We start from the raw sequence: 15,729 nt of genomic DNA, 5'->3' as shown, positions 1-15,729 counted from the left end.
ATTTATTAGTCGCTCACTGATTCCTTGCTGAGCTGCAGTGTGTAACGTACTATTCACTCACTGACACATATTCGGTGCCTCTGAGTTATTTATGAGTCACTCACTGAGGCCTCAGAGTGGCGCGTAGTGCTGCGGTGTGAAACTTTCTATTCACTTACTGACACATATTCGGTGCCTCTGAATTATTTATTAGTCACTCACTGATTCCTTGCTGAGCTGCAGTGTGTAACGTACTATTCACTCACTGACACATATTCGGTGCCGCTGAGTTATTTATTAGTCACTCACTGATTCCTTGCTGAGCTGCAGTGTGTAACGTACTATTCACTCACTGACACATATTCGGTGCCGCTGAGTTATTTATTAGTCACTCACTGATTCCTTGCTGAGCTGCAGTGTGTAACGTACTATTCACTCATTGACACATATTCGGTGCCTCAGAGTTATTTATGAGTCACTCACTGAGGCCTCAGAGTGGCGCGTAGTGCTGCAGTGTGTAACGTACTATTCACTCACTGACACATATTCGGTGCCGCTGAGTTATTTATTAGTCACTCACTGATTCCTTGCTGAGCTGCAGTGTGTAACGTACTATTCACTCAATGACACATATTCGGTGCCTCAGAGTTATTTATTAGTTCTCACTGAGTCCTCAGAGTGGCGCGTAGTGCTGCGGTGTGAAACGTTCTATTCTCTCGCTGACACATATTCAGTGCCCTGAGTTACTGTTCACTCACTGCTGCTCTTCGGTGCTTCTGGGAGCTGCTGTGTGAGAGTGATTTATTCTTTACTCCCTGTTGCCAGGCAGGGTCTCTCAGCGATACGGTGTAAAGATAACTCACTCACTGCCGCCTAGTAGCTATCACAGGTCCTTTGTAACGCACTCATCAATGCCAAACAGCTCCACAAACTACATCCATTTCCCAGGCTGCACTTGTTGCCCCAAAAGAGGGTTTGTGTTTTTATTTTTTATTTCCAATGTGTTTCTTTTAATACCTATGGTTATTGGGCACCATCTAATACAGATTCTCCAACTATAACCAATTATTTAATTTAACTAAACGGGTAATGGCGCATCTTCATCCTTTCTTCATAAATCCGACAGTCATCTTCATTAAAGTCTCAAAAGAAGTGTACGGAAATAGTTTTTTTCATAGTTATTCACTCTGCTACTCTTTTCTAACAACCTTTTTCCGAAAAGCATTTTTATTAATTGAAGTAATATTCTAATGTTGAACTCGTGTTTTGGATCTTAAGATCCTCCTAAAATTAATGCCCTTTATTCTTTCATCACTGCTAAACGAAGCGCAAATAAATTCAGAAAGAGTGATAAAATTGTGTTGATAGACAAATACATTGCAGGAAACACATACAACCAAACTAAGTCTACTGAAGTATTAGGGCAAGGATTATTGAATGTTATATTCCTTGGGGAAAAAAAAGAATCACGTGCTGAAAACGTTTTTTTGTACATTCTTATTAGAGTAATAAAATAGTGCTTCCGGTTTTAAGAAGGAAGTTCGTATGCAAATATCTACAATGGAATGTGGGTATCTAGCTATTCCACTAAGGATTATGGGTATTCAGGGGCCTTTGCTTACACGTCTTTCTGTGAAAGAACCGGCAGTCAAGTGCAGGAGTGACTGTCAGGATGTATGCAGGCAACACATCAAGGACAACAAGCATTGGAAATGCAATAGGTCTCGCACCATTAGAGTTAGTGCTTTTAGAAATGTTTATGGGTTTTTCTTGTAAATGTTTAGCATTTTTGTTTCCTGTAGCCAATGCTAAAGTATTACAAATAAAAAAAGCCATAAACATTTCTAAAAGCTCTAACTGAAATGGTCTGAGAACTATTGCACTGTGTGAGGGTGAGTGAGGGTGAGGGTGAGTGAGGGTGAGGGTGGGTGAGTGAGGGTGAGTGAGGGTGAGTGAGGGTGAGTGAGGGTGGGTGAGGGGTTGAGGGTGAGGGGTTGAGGGTGAGTGAGAGTGAGGGTGAGTGAGGGTGAGTGAGAGTGAGGGTGAGTGAGGTTGAGGGTGAGGTGTTGAGGGTGAGTGAGGGTGAGGGTGAGTGAGGGTGAGTGAGGTGTTGAGGGTGAGTGAGGGTGAGGGTGAGTGAGGGTGAGGGGTTTTGGGTGAGTGAGGGTGAGGGGGAGTAGTTGAGGCTGAGTGAGGGTGAGTGAGAGTGAGGGTGAGTGAGGGGTTGAGGGTGAGGGGTTGAGGGTGATGTATGTTTGCCACCAAACTCCCCAGGCCACTAACGCTCGGACGTCCCATGCAGCTTAAATGGTGCGAAGTGAGTTTACAAGCGCACGAGGCCAAGGTATTATGGGGCTTATTTAGAAGCCCCTTGCGCTGCCGGTGGGTCTCTTGTAATGTGGGGAAAGGTGACGAACCGGCGGCGCAAGAGGCTTGCACATAAGCCCCCCATGTATGTAATACATTCATCCCAGAATGCGTGTGCTCAAACACCGGCATAGCAAAAGCAGAACTGTAGAGGGAAGAGAGGGGAGGGGGGAGGAGAAATGCGACACGGCGGGAAGGGGAGGGGGCGGAGCGGGTTAAATTAAACAAACAAGACGGACGGAGGAGAGGGGAGGGGGGAGGAGAAATGCGACACGGCGGGAAGGGGAGGGGGCGGACGCCGGAGGGTGGTCCGTGGAGAATTTGGAGATTATTGAAAGCATGGCGGCGCCCCCAGATGTTCTTGTTCTGCGTACAGTGTTGTGGACGCGCAAATATCAGTAACTGCAAAAAATAATAGTTGCTACTTGCAAAATGCTTTAACACTATGCTCAAGAAAACATACTGTAGCACTAGTCAATAAATGTAAAGGTAAATAAGAGTTGTTCCCGCCATATTTCATCAAGGGGTCTGATGCTACCTACCTGGACACCGTGTTTCATACACCTTCAGTGAATTGACATCAGATGTTTAAGCCTGAAATAGGACTGTTCCTAGAGTCCACATCAAAAGAGAGTAACAAAATGACATCATCACGCAGAGACGTGTGTAACCCCATTGATCCAATCCGAAGCAGTAACTAGACCTCTCACTGCTGGTGGTAGACTGTGACGGGATACTATATTGTATTGACCTTCTGGTAATTCAAGAATGATTATGAGCATGCACATTATTTTGTGAACAAGGTCTAGTTTGTGATTTCTAGTTAGACAGGAAAAAGGATGCATAAAAAACATTGGTGATCGTCTAATAACCAGTAAGCAACAAAATGGTTTTTGATTTGAAATTTTACGCACTTTTTGTGGTCTAAATATTTTTCATGGATTTTGTACATAGAAAAAATGACAGAACACAAGTATCAGTATTTACATTGCCCCTTAGAAGAGGCTAACATAGCTAGCTTTATCCTGTAAATAACAGTGGGCGTAGGCTGTCCAAATAATAGAATACTGGAGGGAGCAGGGAAAATTCAATATCTCTCGTAAGCAATTTTCCCTCAAGGTAGTCTGATGTAGTTTGGTTAAGAAGCTGAAGAGAATACAACAATACGCTGAACAGTGAGTGGGGAAGTAAACAGCCGGAAATACGTGAATTGCTCACGGCAGCAGCGGCGGTGTTGTTTTTGGCATATGCTGCGCTGCGGGAACGTGTTGGGGCGTTATTTCTTGTGAGAATATAATGTACATGTGTCAGAAGCGGGAGCAGAGGGAGTGGGAAGATGGAGAGACGGAAGGGTGTGGGCAGATAGAGCAGCGGTAAGAGCAGGAATGGGGGGGGGGAGTAGGGAGCAGCTGAGAGGAGGAAAGGGAAAGGGGCCAGAGAGGCGCTGCCAGTGGAGCCAGCAGAGAAATTTAGAGATCGGGGAAAGGGAATTTACACAAAACCTGACCAGAAGGTGTGGAGAAGTGAAGAAAGGGAGCGAGCACTGGGAAGTAAAACAGAAAGGGGTAGAGTTGTACCGAGAGTGGAAACAAAGGAAACGGGGATGAGAGACGGGTAGGGAGAGGCGGCGGGGAGGGGGCGGAGCGGGTTAAATTAAACAAACGAGACGGAGGGAAGAGAGGGGAGGGGGGAGGAGAAATGCGACACAGCGGGAAGGGGAGGGGCGGAGCGGGTTAAATTAAACAAACAAGACGGACGGAGGAGAGGGGAGGGGGGAGGAGAAATGCGACACGGCGGGAAGGGGAGGGGGCGGAGCGGGTAAAACAAGACGGACGTGCACGCGCTTTTAAGCTCAATGCGCATGCGCATTGAGCTTAAAAGTCACGGGCACTGCAAGGAATCGCCACGATTCCTTGCAGTGGATAAAGAGTGGATAAGCCCCCATAGTCTCGCTTGCTCGATGCGCATGCGCATCGACAGGCGAGACCTAAAAACTATGGGGCATATTACCAAGTAATAGCGATATTTATTGCAAAATGCGCTTAGCGCATTTTTTTTAATCGCTGCCTATCGCTGGATATGTTAGCGGAGAAAACATGCTATTAGCAATGTTTTTCGCCATTGTGCTAAAATATCCAGCGATAGCGGCGAAATGCGTGAATACCGCTGAGAATACAGCGATATTCACGCATTAGCGACAAAATGCTCTTAGCCATGTTATCCACCTCCCATTGGAGGTCTGAGCAGGAGTTGTTTTTTGGCGATAGCGGGAATATTTCCATCGCTACGCCTGCTTTGCTAATAGGCGATAGCGACGTTAGCGACTGCTTTCAGTCGCTAACTGGTTGGGTACGCCCACTTTGCATGCCGCTGACATGCAAAGCGGGCCGCAAACCGCTCGCCATCACCTGAAAGCTGACACTAACATCAGTTAGGGACAGCTTGCTAATAGAGCGATAGAATTATCGCTGCTTAGCGGCCGAAAAGGGACGCTAAACCGGCGATAATTGCCTATCGCCACCCTTGGTAATATGCCCCTATAAGTTGCATTACTAAAATTCTATTAAATCAGCAGCATTAAACAGACACTCAGAAAAAAACGATATTTATTGAAAGATTGTATCTACTAAGCATACAGTAAACCCATACGACCAAATCAGTCTACTGAAGTGTTAGGACAAGGTTTATTGAAAGTTATATTCCTTGGAGGAAAAAAAAATCACGAGCTGAAAACGTATTGTTGTACATTCTATTTAGAATAATAAAATAGTGCTTCCGATTTTAAGAAGGAAGTTCGTATGCAAATATCTGCAATGGAATGTGGGTATCTAGCTATTCCACTGAGGCTTATGGGTATTCAGGGGCCTTTGCTTACACGTCTTTCTGTGAAAGAGCCAGTGCTCACGTGCAGGACTGACTGTCAGGATGAACCCTGGGCACAACAATACGCTACGCTTGCGTAGTTTGCGAAGTTACCGCTACTTTGCACTACGTGAACTGCACGTAGCACAGTGCAAACATGCGTAGCGTAGTGTAGTGCAGCAGTGATTTTTTGTTTGCTCGCAGTCCTCAACGTCAAGTTGGCGACGGCGAGCAGGCAAAATGACATCCTGGCAAGACTTTTTCCTTGTTCGCGATCAGCAACATCAAGTTGCTGATCGCGAGCGTGGAAAATAAATCTCCCGGCGAGATTCTCAACGAGGAAGGTCAGGTTTCTCATTGCGAGTGATCGCGTATGCTCGCGACCGCTCGCGATGAGAAACTACAGTCCGCATTGAGAAAGCTGCCGCTCGAGTAAAAATCTACTCGAGCGGCAGAAAACTACAGCTCCCACTGTGCAAGATGCCGTTTTCAATGATTGCACAGTGCCAGATGCTTGTCTGCACTGTGCAATCATTGTAAACGGCATCTTGCACAGTGCGAACAGGGTACTACGCAGTTCGCATAGTGCTATGCGTAAATCGCGTACTGTGAAGTGCACTCCTACGCCCAGGGTTACTAAGGAGTTCTCCACCCCCCCACGCTTTCATGCTAAGAAACAGTACCATTGACTCGGATCTAGAATGTGGAAACTCAGCTCCTTCACATGTGACCAGTGCACTCTAAATGACCATTGTTCATTCAAGGCCTATATTGGCTCATTAAGTTAGGAAAATGTAGATGTCCACCAACACATATGTATGACTGCTTCTGGTTGAGATATACACCCTGTCCAACCTGTGGCCTGATGACTTTTGAGTGCGCACACATGCATCAGATATGTGGGATGGGCCACACAGTTCTGAGTCAGTGATGACCTAGCTGACAGGGTGATACTACTCCCTGCACAGTGCATGGTGGGCCCGCATCACCTATGGGCCTCCCCTGCACTGCATGATCAGCTCTTGCCATTTTGAAGCCCTTGTAAACAGGCCAATGTGTCATAATCAGGGCCTCATTTACGATATTTAGTAGCACAGCAGTGCATCAAGCCTTCCTGTAGTGCAGCCTAGCATTACTTTATGAGGGGAGGGATGCGCCATTTCTACAAAACATTTGGCGCATTCCTGTCCTCGTCACCTGTAGTGGCGCACCATGGGCATCCATGCACCAATGCAGGTCCCCTCATGCCATGGTGCAGGGGTGTCCTCGCAGTAGTGGTGAATCCTTTTTTGGAAGACGGGACACCTTACTGCTCAAACACAGACACTAGAGGTGTTTTCCTCTTTCTATGTGTGCTGCAGTTTGCAGCACACATCCAAACTAATATAATAAAGAGAGAGCCCAAACCTTTAAGGCGGGTAATCTCAGGAACCACAGCACCAATCACAACACCCAATACAGCGTTGGTAAGGGCAGTTGCAGCAGAAGGACATAGGCTATGCAGACGCCCACCATATACATTTAAAAGGTAAAAGAACCGTGCCAGCAAAGTAGTCCCTTGTGGGCGTGTTTGCGTTGTGCTGTTGACGTGTGCTGGGGGCGTGACAAACGGGCGTGTGATAGTTCCACTCTTTGGGTTGGACTGTTCCCATGGGGCATAGGGTCAAGGCTGATTTGCATATGGCCATTTCTGAACGCGGGTGGTGTGGAGTGCAAAAAAATGATGGATTTAGGCGCAGATCTCTGTACTGGGGTGAATGTATGACATTGTTCTGCATTCTGTCCATCAACTGTTGTATTTGCATTTGTCACCCTGAGTGGGATGGGTATGCTCAGACTCGGCCGATAGCCAGAAACCAGTCCTTGGATGCTTGATTCCGGTCTAGAAAAGACATGGCTTGGCAGTTCGGGCTGGACTGTTCCCATGATGCACAGGGTCAAGGCTGATTTGCATATGGCCATGTTTGAACTGGGGTGGTGTGGAGTGCTAAAAAAATGATAGATTTTGACCCAGATCTCTGTATTAGGGTGCATGTATGACATTGTTCTGCATTCTGTCCATCAACTGTTGTTTTTACGTTCCGCCCTTCATGCCATGTCTCATAACGTGTGCTGGGGGCGTGTGCGGGGCGCGGGATTACAGGGGAAAAAAAGCGAGCGTTGAGCCAAATATTTCATTGTTTTTTCTTCCCAGGTTCTGTACATTCCAGCTCCGGGTGTCCACCCTGCTCCCTTTAAATACCCCTCCACCCCATAATCATAACCCACCCTTACCCCTTAAAATACCCCAACACCCTTAAACACTAGCCCATCTTAACCCTATAAATATAACATGCACCCCAAAACCCAAACCTATCCCTAAGCCCTAAAAATACACCTGTACCCGAAAACCCAAACCTAGCCCTGAACCCTATAAATACCCCTGTACCTCAAAACCCAAACCTACCCTGAACCCTAAAAGTACCCCTGTACCCCAAAACCCAAACATAGCCCTGAACCCTAAAAATACCCCTGTAGCCCAAAACCTAACCTTACCCCTGAACCCTAAACTACCCCTGTACCCCAAAACCCAAACCTAGCCCTGAACCCTTAAAATACCCCTGTACCCCAAAACCCAAACCTACCCCTGAACTTTAAAATACCCCTGTACCCCAAAACCCAAACCTAGCCCTGAACCATAAAAATAACCCTGTACCCCAAAACCCAGACCTACCACTGAACCCTAAAATACCCCTGTACCCTAGAAACCAAACCTAGCCCTGAACCCTAAAAATGCCCCTGTACCCCAAAACCCAAACCTAGCTATGAACCCTTAAAGTACCCCTGTACCCCAAAACCCAAACCTACCCCTGAAGCCTAAATATACCCCTATACCCCAAAACCCAAACCTAGCCCTGAACCCTAAAAATACCCCTGTACCTCAAAACCCATACCTATCCCTAAACCCTACTACCCCATACCCCATAACCCAAAACTATAGTTGAACCTTTAAAATATCCAAACACCTAAAAACATATACCTCAATAACTCAAAATATATACCCCTATACCCATACTGACCTTATCCAAACATAAAAAAACATGCTTTTACCATTCATGCATTTACAACGAATTTTGTTGTAAATGTATGCATGGTAAAAGCATATAAAATGTAATGCCATGCGTTATAATGGCATTGCAGAGTCATGGTACTTTCGTAATGAAAGTATGCGGAGTGATGGTATGCAGAAAGAAAGTTGCGGAATAATGGGTGTTTACCCTCCCCCGGTAAGTACATTGGTGGCACGGGCGCCCACGGGCCCGATTCACAGAACTAACTTAAGACAAAATCCTAAACTTACTACCATTAATGTATTCACAGAAGACACTTACTCATTTTGGTATTCACAGAAGGCACGTACTCATTTTGGTATTCACAGAAGTTAGGAGTCCTAACTTTAGGACTCCTAAATGGCGTTCTGTGAATATCGAAAGTCTTAACGTTAGGATTTTTCTCAATTTAGTAGTAGTAAAGTTAGGAGTTTTATCTTAAGGACTCCTAAATGTGTTCTGTGAATACCGAAAGTCTTAAAGTTAGGATTTTTATCAATTTAGTAGTAGTAAAGTTAGGAGTCCTAACTTTACTACTACTAAATTGAGAAAAATTCTAATTTTAAGACTTTTGGTATTCACAGAAGGCATTTAAGAGTCCTAAAGTTAGGACTACTAACTTCTGTGAATACCTAAATGAGTAAGTGCCTTCTGTGAATACCAAAATGAGTAAGTGCCTTCTGTGAATACGAAAATGGTAGTAAGTTTAGGATTTTGTCTTAAGTTAGTTTTGTGAATCGGGCCCCACATCTCCAGCAACATACTCATATTTTTTCACCACCCATTTGAAAAATTCACAGGTCTCTCTCATTGATGGCCAGCACCGGCATACACTTTTAGACACACCTCCCGCCACAAGTTCTAGAATTGCGAACTTTAGAGCTAGGGAGCTACGTTCGAATATCTGCATCAGCTCAACATCCTGTGATTCCAGGCATATCGCTTTGTCTCCCTGTGCTTACCACAAATGAATGTGTTCTTCTGTAATGTAAATTGTGCTCATGCCATGTTGTCGAGTTCGCGCTATATAATATTGCAAGGAAAAATAAAGTAGGGAAATTCGAGTTCACACACTACTGAACGCACACTCTTAAGTGCATCAGCAGTTCACTGTGAATCGGAGCGTTTCACAGGCCTGTCACTTACTCATTTAGGTATTCACAGAAGTTAGTAGTCCTAACTTTAGGACTCTTAAATTGCAATATTATATAGCGCGAACTCGACAACATGGCATGAGCACAATTTACATTACAGAAGAACGCATCAATTTGTGGTAGGCACGGGGGGACAAAGCAATTTACCTGGAATCACAGGATGTTGACCTGATGCCGAGAATCGAACGTAGCTCCCCAGCTCTAAAGTTCGCAATTTTCAAACTTGTGGCGGGAGGTGTGTCTAAAAGTGTATGTCGGTGCTGGCCATCAATGAGAGAGACCTGTGCATTTTTCAAATTGGTGGTGAAAAAATGTGAGTATGTTGCTGGAGATGTGGGCCGCCGTGCCACCAATGTACTTACCGGGGGAGGGTAAACACCCATTATTCCGCAACTTTCTTTCCGCAGACCATCACAACGCATACTTTCATTATGAAAGTACCATGACTCCGCAATGCCATTATAACGCGTGGCATTACATTTTATATGCTTTTACCACGCATACATTTACAACGAAATTCGTTGTAAATACATGAATGGTAAAGCATGTTTTGTTTTTAATGTTTGGATAAGGTAAGTATGGGTATAGGGGTAAATGTTTTGGGGTACTGAGGTATATGTTTTGGGGTGTTTGGGTATTTTAAGGGTTCAGATATAGTTTGGGGTTATGGGGTACAGGGGTAGTTTTAGCGTTTAGGGATAGGTATGGGTTTTGGGGTACAGGCGTATTTTTAGGGTTCAGGGCTAGGTTTGGGTTTTGGGGTATGGGGGAATTTTTAGGGTTCAGGGCTAGGTTTGGGTTTTGGGGTACACGGGTATTTTTAGGGTTCAGGGCTAGGTTTGGGTTTTGGGGTACAGGGGTATTTTAGTGTTCAGGGGTAGGTTTGGGATTTGGGGTACAGGGTTATTTTTATGGTTCAGGGCTAGGTTTGGGTTTTGGGGTGCAGGGGTATTTTTAGGGTTCAGGGTTAGGGTTGGGTTTTGGGGTACAGGGGTATTTTAAGGGTTCAGGGCTAGGTTTGGGTTTTGGGGTACAGGGGTATTTTAGGGTTCAGGGGTAGGTTTGGTTTTTGGGGTACAGGGGTATTTTTAGGATTTAGGTATAGGTTTGGGTTTTGGGGTACAGGGTATATTTATAGGGTTAAGATGGGTTAGTGTTTAAGGGTGTTGGGGTATTTTAAGGAGTAAGGGTGGGTTTTGATTATGGGGTGCAGGGATATTTAAAGGGAGCAGGGTGGACACCGGGAGCGGGAATGTACAGAACCTGGGAAGAAAAAACAATGAAATATTTGACACAACGCGCGCCCTGCACACGCCCACACCCTCAGCACACGATATGAGACATGGAAGGGCGTAATGTAAAAACAAAAGTTGATGGACAGAATGCAGAACAATGTCATACATTCACCCCAATACAGAGATCTGGGCCTAAATCCATCATTTTTTTTGGTACTCTACACCACATCAGCCTTGACCCTGTGCCTCATGAGAACATTCCAGGCTGCACTGCCAAGCCATGTCTTTCCTGGACCAGACTCAAGCATCCTAGGACCAATTTCTGGCTATCAGCCGTTTTCAGCCAGGGTAACTTCACTCCAGTAGTGTGGCGAGTATGGGACTCACGTCTGAGCATACCCATCACCATTTGGGGTGACAAATGCAAAAACAACAGTTGATGGACAGAATGGAGAACAATGTCATACATTCACCCCAGTAAAGAGGTCTGGGCCTAAATCCATCGTTTTTTTGCACTCCACACCTCCCCAGTTCAGACATGGCCATATGCAAATCAGCCTTGACCCTGTGCCTCATGGGAACAGTCCAGCCTGAAGGGCGGAACGTACCACATGCCCCCAGCATTTGTCACGCCCCCCCAGCACAAGCTAACAGCACAACACAGACACGCCCACAAGGGACTACTTTGCTGGCACGGTTCCTTTACTTTTTAAATGTATATGGTGGGTGTATGCATAGCCTATGTCCTTCTGCTGCAACTGCCCTTTCCAACGCTGTATTGGGTGTTGTGATTGGTGCTGTGGTTCCTGAGATTACCCGCCTCAAAGGTTTGAGCTCTCTCTTTATTATATTAGTATGGATTATAAAGAGAGAACACAAACCTTTGAGCCAGGTAATCTCAAAAAGTACTGCACCAATCACTACACCCAATACACCATTTGAAAGGGGAGATGTAGCAGAAGGACATAGATGTCTACACCATATACATTAAAAAAGCAAAAACGTCAAAAGTGGAAAAGTAGTCCCTTGTGGGCGTTAGCGTGGGCGTGGTCGTGTGTAAGAAGAACGTGGACCTGGGCGTGTGAAAGAACAAATGTTGGCGGTCGTGTGGAAGAAGAACGTGGGCGTGTCAAAGAACAAATGTTGGCGTTTACAGGGCGAAGAACAAACATAGGCAAAGCGACTTAACCACACACTTCGATCTGAACAGATAGCGGGAATGCGCTTTCACTGAATTGCGCTTTCACTGGATTTATAACGCGCATTTGCAAATCCGACAACAGAGGTGCGCGGGATCACAAATATATTAACATCAACATACACACATTCGTCGGGTTACCACATTTCACTATGCAAGCTACACACTTCACCACACACTTCCAACTTCATACATAGCAGGAATGTGCTTTCAATGACTTTATAACACGCTGTTCAAAATCTAAAAACAGAGGTGCGCGGTATCACAAATATACTAAAATCAATATACGCACATTCGTCGGCGTTACCCTGACAACATTGACGCATTCGTCGGATTTCATGAAAAAATGAGCGTGCCTTCCATCGTCGCGGATTCAATAACAATGATGTGACAAAGGGGGCAGGATTACAAATGACAACCACCTATCATTGCTTTGCTTCACATAGTACACCAATCACAACGCACAATCATTAACACACTTGAAAAAATGGCTGTGCCTTCCATCGTCGCTGATTCAATAACAATGACGTGACACTGGGGGCAGGGTTACAAATGAGAACCACCTATCATCGCTTTGCTTCACACAGTACACCAATCACAACCCACAATAATTAACACACACACACGACTTCAGTGAAAATAAATAACAACTCTTTAACGATTCGCCAACGACGTTCCAGGGGGATGAACCGGAACAAAAGAAGCAGCCATTTCCCCCCGGAGAAAGGCAATCGAGTGAACATTCACGAGACTTTCCTCCCAAAACTAGGACTAATTACGGATTTTTTTTTTTTAAATTAAATCTGTTTATTGGTATTTGTAAATTCAACAATACAAAAGGCACTGCTTTACAATCAGAATTGCTCTTCAGTCATTCACGTGGATTAGGACATCAACAGTATGATTCATCGGAGGCAGCATGACAGTGCAATTAAAGTGGTTTTGAGCAGGACACAAATGCCCGGGTGTGCCTTCCGAGTAGAAAACAGGAGTTAGCTCTTCACCTCTTTACAAGGAAAAGGACAAGCATTACATATCCATCCCAGCCCCAAATGATTAGCATGTGCAATAGAACAAAACAACTAACTACGACACTATTGATAGGTTACATTGCCGTTCGCCCCAGTTCTCAACCCCTACCAGCCCAGACCCCCCCTTCCTCCTCCACTCCCATCCAGTTGACCCGCAAGATTCTTCACCAGGCGTTGCATCGCCGCCGTGTCACGCATTGCACCGAAGGGTATGTCTGCCATGGCGTTGCCTGCTCCCACGCCCCTCCCGCTTGTGGCGTCAGTCTAGGTCCCCACCGCCCCCTCCTCCACAGCAGCTCCAGTCTCCTGCATAGTGTTTAGCATGTGTTCCCATCTCTCTGCCATAGGCTCTTTACGGAGACCCATAGTTTCCTCCCTCCGGATGGCTGTCCATTCCGCACGAGCCCATGACGAGAATGACAGGATCCACGCCCTCGTGTTGGGGGGTTCCCTCGCCTTCCATCTCTTGTTGAGGAGTCGGACTGCCGTCACCATTCCCAAGTCAAGGAATCTGGACGACGCCTTGTGCCTGGGCGGCCTTTTGAAGTGGTGTAGGAGACACTCAGGCCAATTGCAAGGGATGATGCAGCCTGTGCTCCGTGTAAGTAGTGCATGGATGTCCCTCCAGTGGGTGCCGAGGCGCGGAAAATGCCACAGAATATGGAGAAGTTCTGCGTTCACTTCCCCGCATCTGGGGCAAGATGCGTCTCCTCCGTGGAAGTATTTCTTTATTAGGTCTGGGGCTAGGTAGGCCCTGTGCACTATTAATACTTGGATTTGGCGGAACCTCGCATTTCTGGGGATGCGGACCGGGCTTTTTAGAATCTTTTCCCATTCTCTGTCTGCGAACGCTCGCCTCACGTCTCTCTCCCATTTCACCCGTAGTGGGGCTAGGTCCTGCTCTGTATGCGCCCGTAGGGACGCAGCAAACCATTTGACTAAATGTCTGCCCCTGCCCATAACGTGTAGGTACTGTATCGACAAATGTTGTGCCGGTTCTTCCTCGACATCGCCCCATTTAGCCGCCGTGTGCGCCGTTAGGGACCTGTGCATTAGGAAACCCCCGGGGGGGAGCCCAGCGTCCGCGACTAGCGTCTCATATGATATCAATACTCCATCCTGGTACAGGTCGCCCAGCGTCTGGACATCCATCGCGTGCCTTTGCTCTAACATGGAGTGCGTGAGCGTCCCCCCGCCGCCGGGCAAACCCTCCAGGGGCACAGCAGGCGCATAAGAGCGCACCCCTCTCGTGAGGTACAGTGCCCTGCAAAATCATTTGAATGCTACCGCCAGCAGTAGTGGGGTGGGGAGCGTTGGCACCGCCAGTGGATGAAATAGCGCAGTGATCCGCTCCAGTGTATACAATGGGTCAGCTGTAGCGGTATCCTCCCTTCCCCTGTCCGCCAGCCAGCGGGAGACCCATTGGAGCTGTGCCGCCAAGTAATAGTGTTCAAAGCAGGGAGCCGCTAGCCCGCTCCTGTCTGTGGGCAAAAACAATTTCCCAAGCACAAGGCGGTGCCTAGATGCACCCCAGACAAAGTCTCATAAAATCCGATTGAGATTAGAGAAGAAGGACGCGGGCAAGAAGAGTGGGAGGTTCGCGAAGTAATAGAGGAGGCGAGGAAGCATCACCATTTTAGCGAGGGCCACTCTGCCTGTGGGGGAGAGCGGGAGCGTAGACCAGAAGCCTATCTGAGCCAGGAGCGCCGTCACTGCTCTTCCCAGGTTCCAGTCTAGCAGGTCTGCCTGTTGGCGGTAAATCTGGATCCCCAGATATTTAAACATGGCCTCTTGCCATTGGACTCTCGTGCCGTGGAGACTGTACTCCGGGTCTGCCACGCCCTCTCTAAATGCATAGAGGCACGACTTGCCCGCATTGACTCGGAGCCCCGAGAGGTCAGCGAAACGGCTCAGCAATGAGGCCAGTGAGTCCGGTATGTGACTCACGTCCCGGACAAAGACCAGTAAATCATCAGCGTACAGCGACACTTAATGAACCATCCGCCAGGTGCTGTCTCATGGCTGCAGCCATGGGCTCTATTGCCAAAGTGAAGAGGAGCGGCGACAGGGGGCAACCCTGCCGGGTACCTCTACCCACTGCCACCGCCTCCGAGACATACGGTCCCATCCGAACATGGACCACGGGGTTGTTGTACAGAAGCCCTACCATCTGCAGGAAATTGTCATCTAATCCGAACGCCACCAGCACTGCAGACAGGTATCCCCCCTCGAGGCAATCAAAAGCCTTTGTTAAGTTTGGCACCAGACATCCTGCCCTGGGCCAGGCCGACGTTGCCTCCGCAGCCACCCGGAAGTACCTCCTGAGGTTCAGGGATGTGGACCTTGCTGGTACGAAACCATTCTGATCCGGGTGCACTAAATGTGGGACCACCGGTGCCAGCCGCTCTGCAAGGAGCTTGGCGAACACCTTGTAATCGGTGTTCAGCATTGCCAGTGGGCGATAGGAGCATAAGGACATGGCATCTCTGTCTGGCTTGGGTAAGGACACTAAAAACGCTTCCCTCAGGGAAGGTGGGAGCCGGCCGGCGTCCACTGATGCCGTATACATCCTGAGGAGCTGAGGTGCCAGGATATCGCTGTGTGCTTTGTAGTATTCAGCCGGTAGACCGTCCGGCCCCGGCGTCTTTCCGGACGCCAGCGCTCGGATTGCGTCCCCCACTTTCTCTAAGGACAGCGGCGCACCGAGTTCCTCGTTTTAGCTGTCCTCAATAGTAGGCAGGGTGACTGAGTCCAAAAACCCGGCCAGCCTGTGTGTGTGGCCGGTACTGCGTGACCTGTAGAGCTCCCGGTAGT

Source organism: Lissotriton vulgaris, unplaced genomic scaffold (genome assembly GCF_964263255.1).
Source record: "Lissotriton vulgaris unplaced genomic scaffold, aLisVul1.2 SCAFFOLD_2252, whole genome shotgun sequence".
NCBI lineage: Eukaryota > Metazoa > Chordata > Amphibia > Caudata > Salamandridae > Lissotriton > Lissotriton vulgaris.
Note: the sequence above shows the minus strand (reverse complement) of the source record.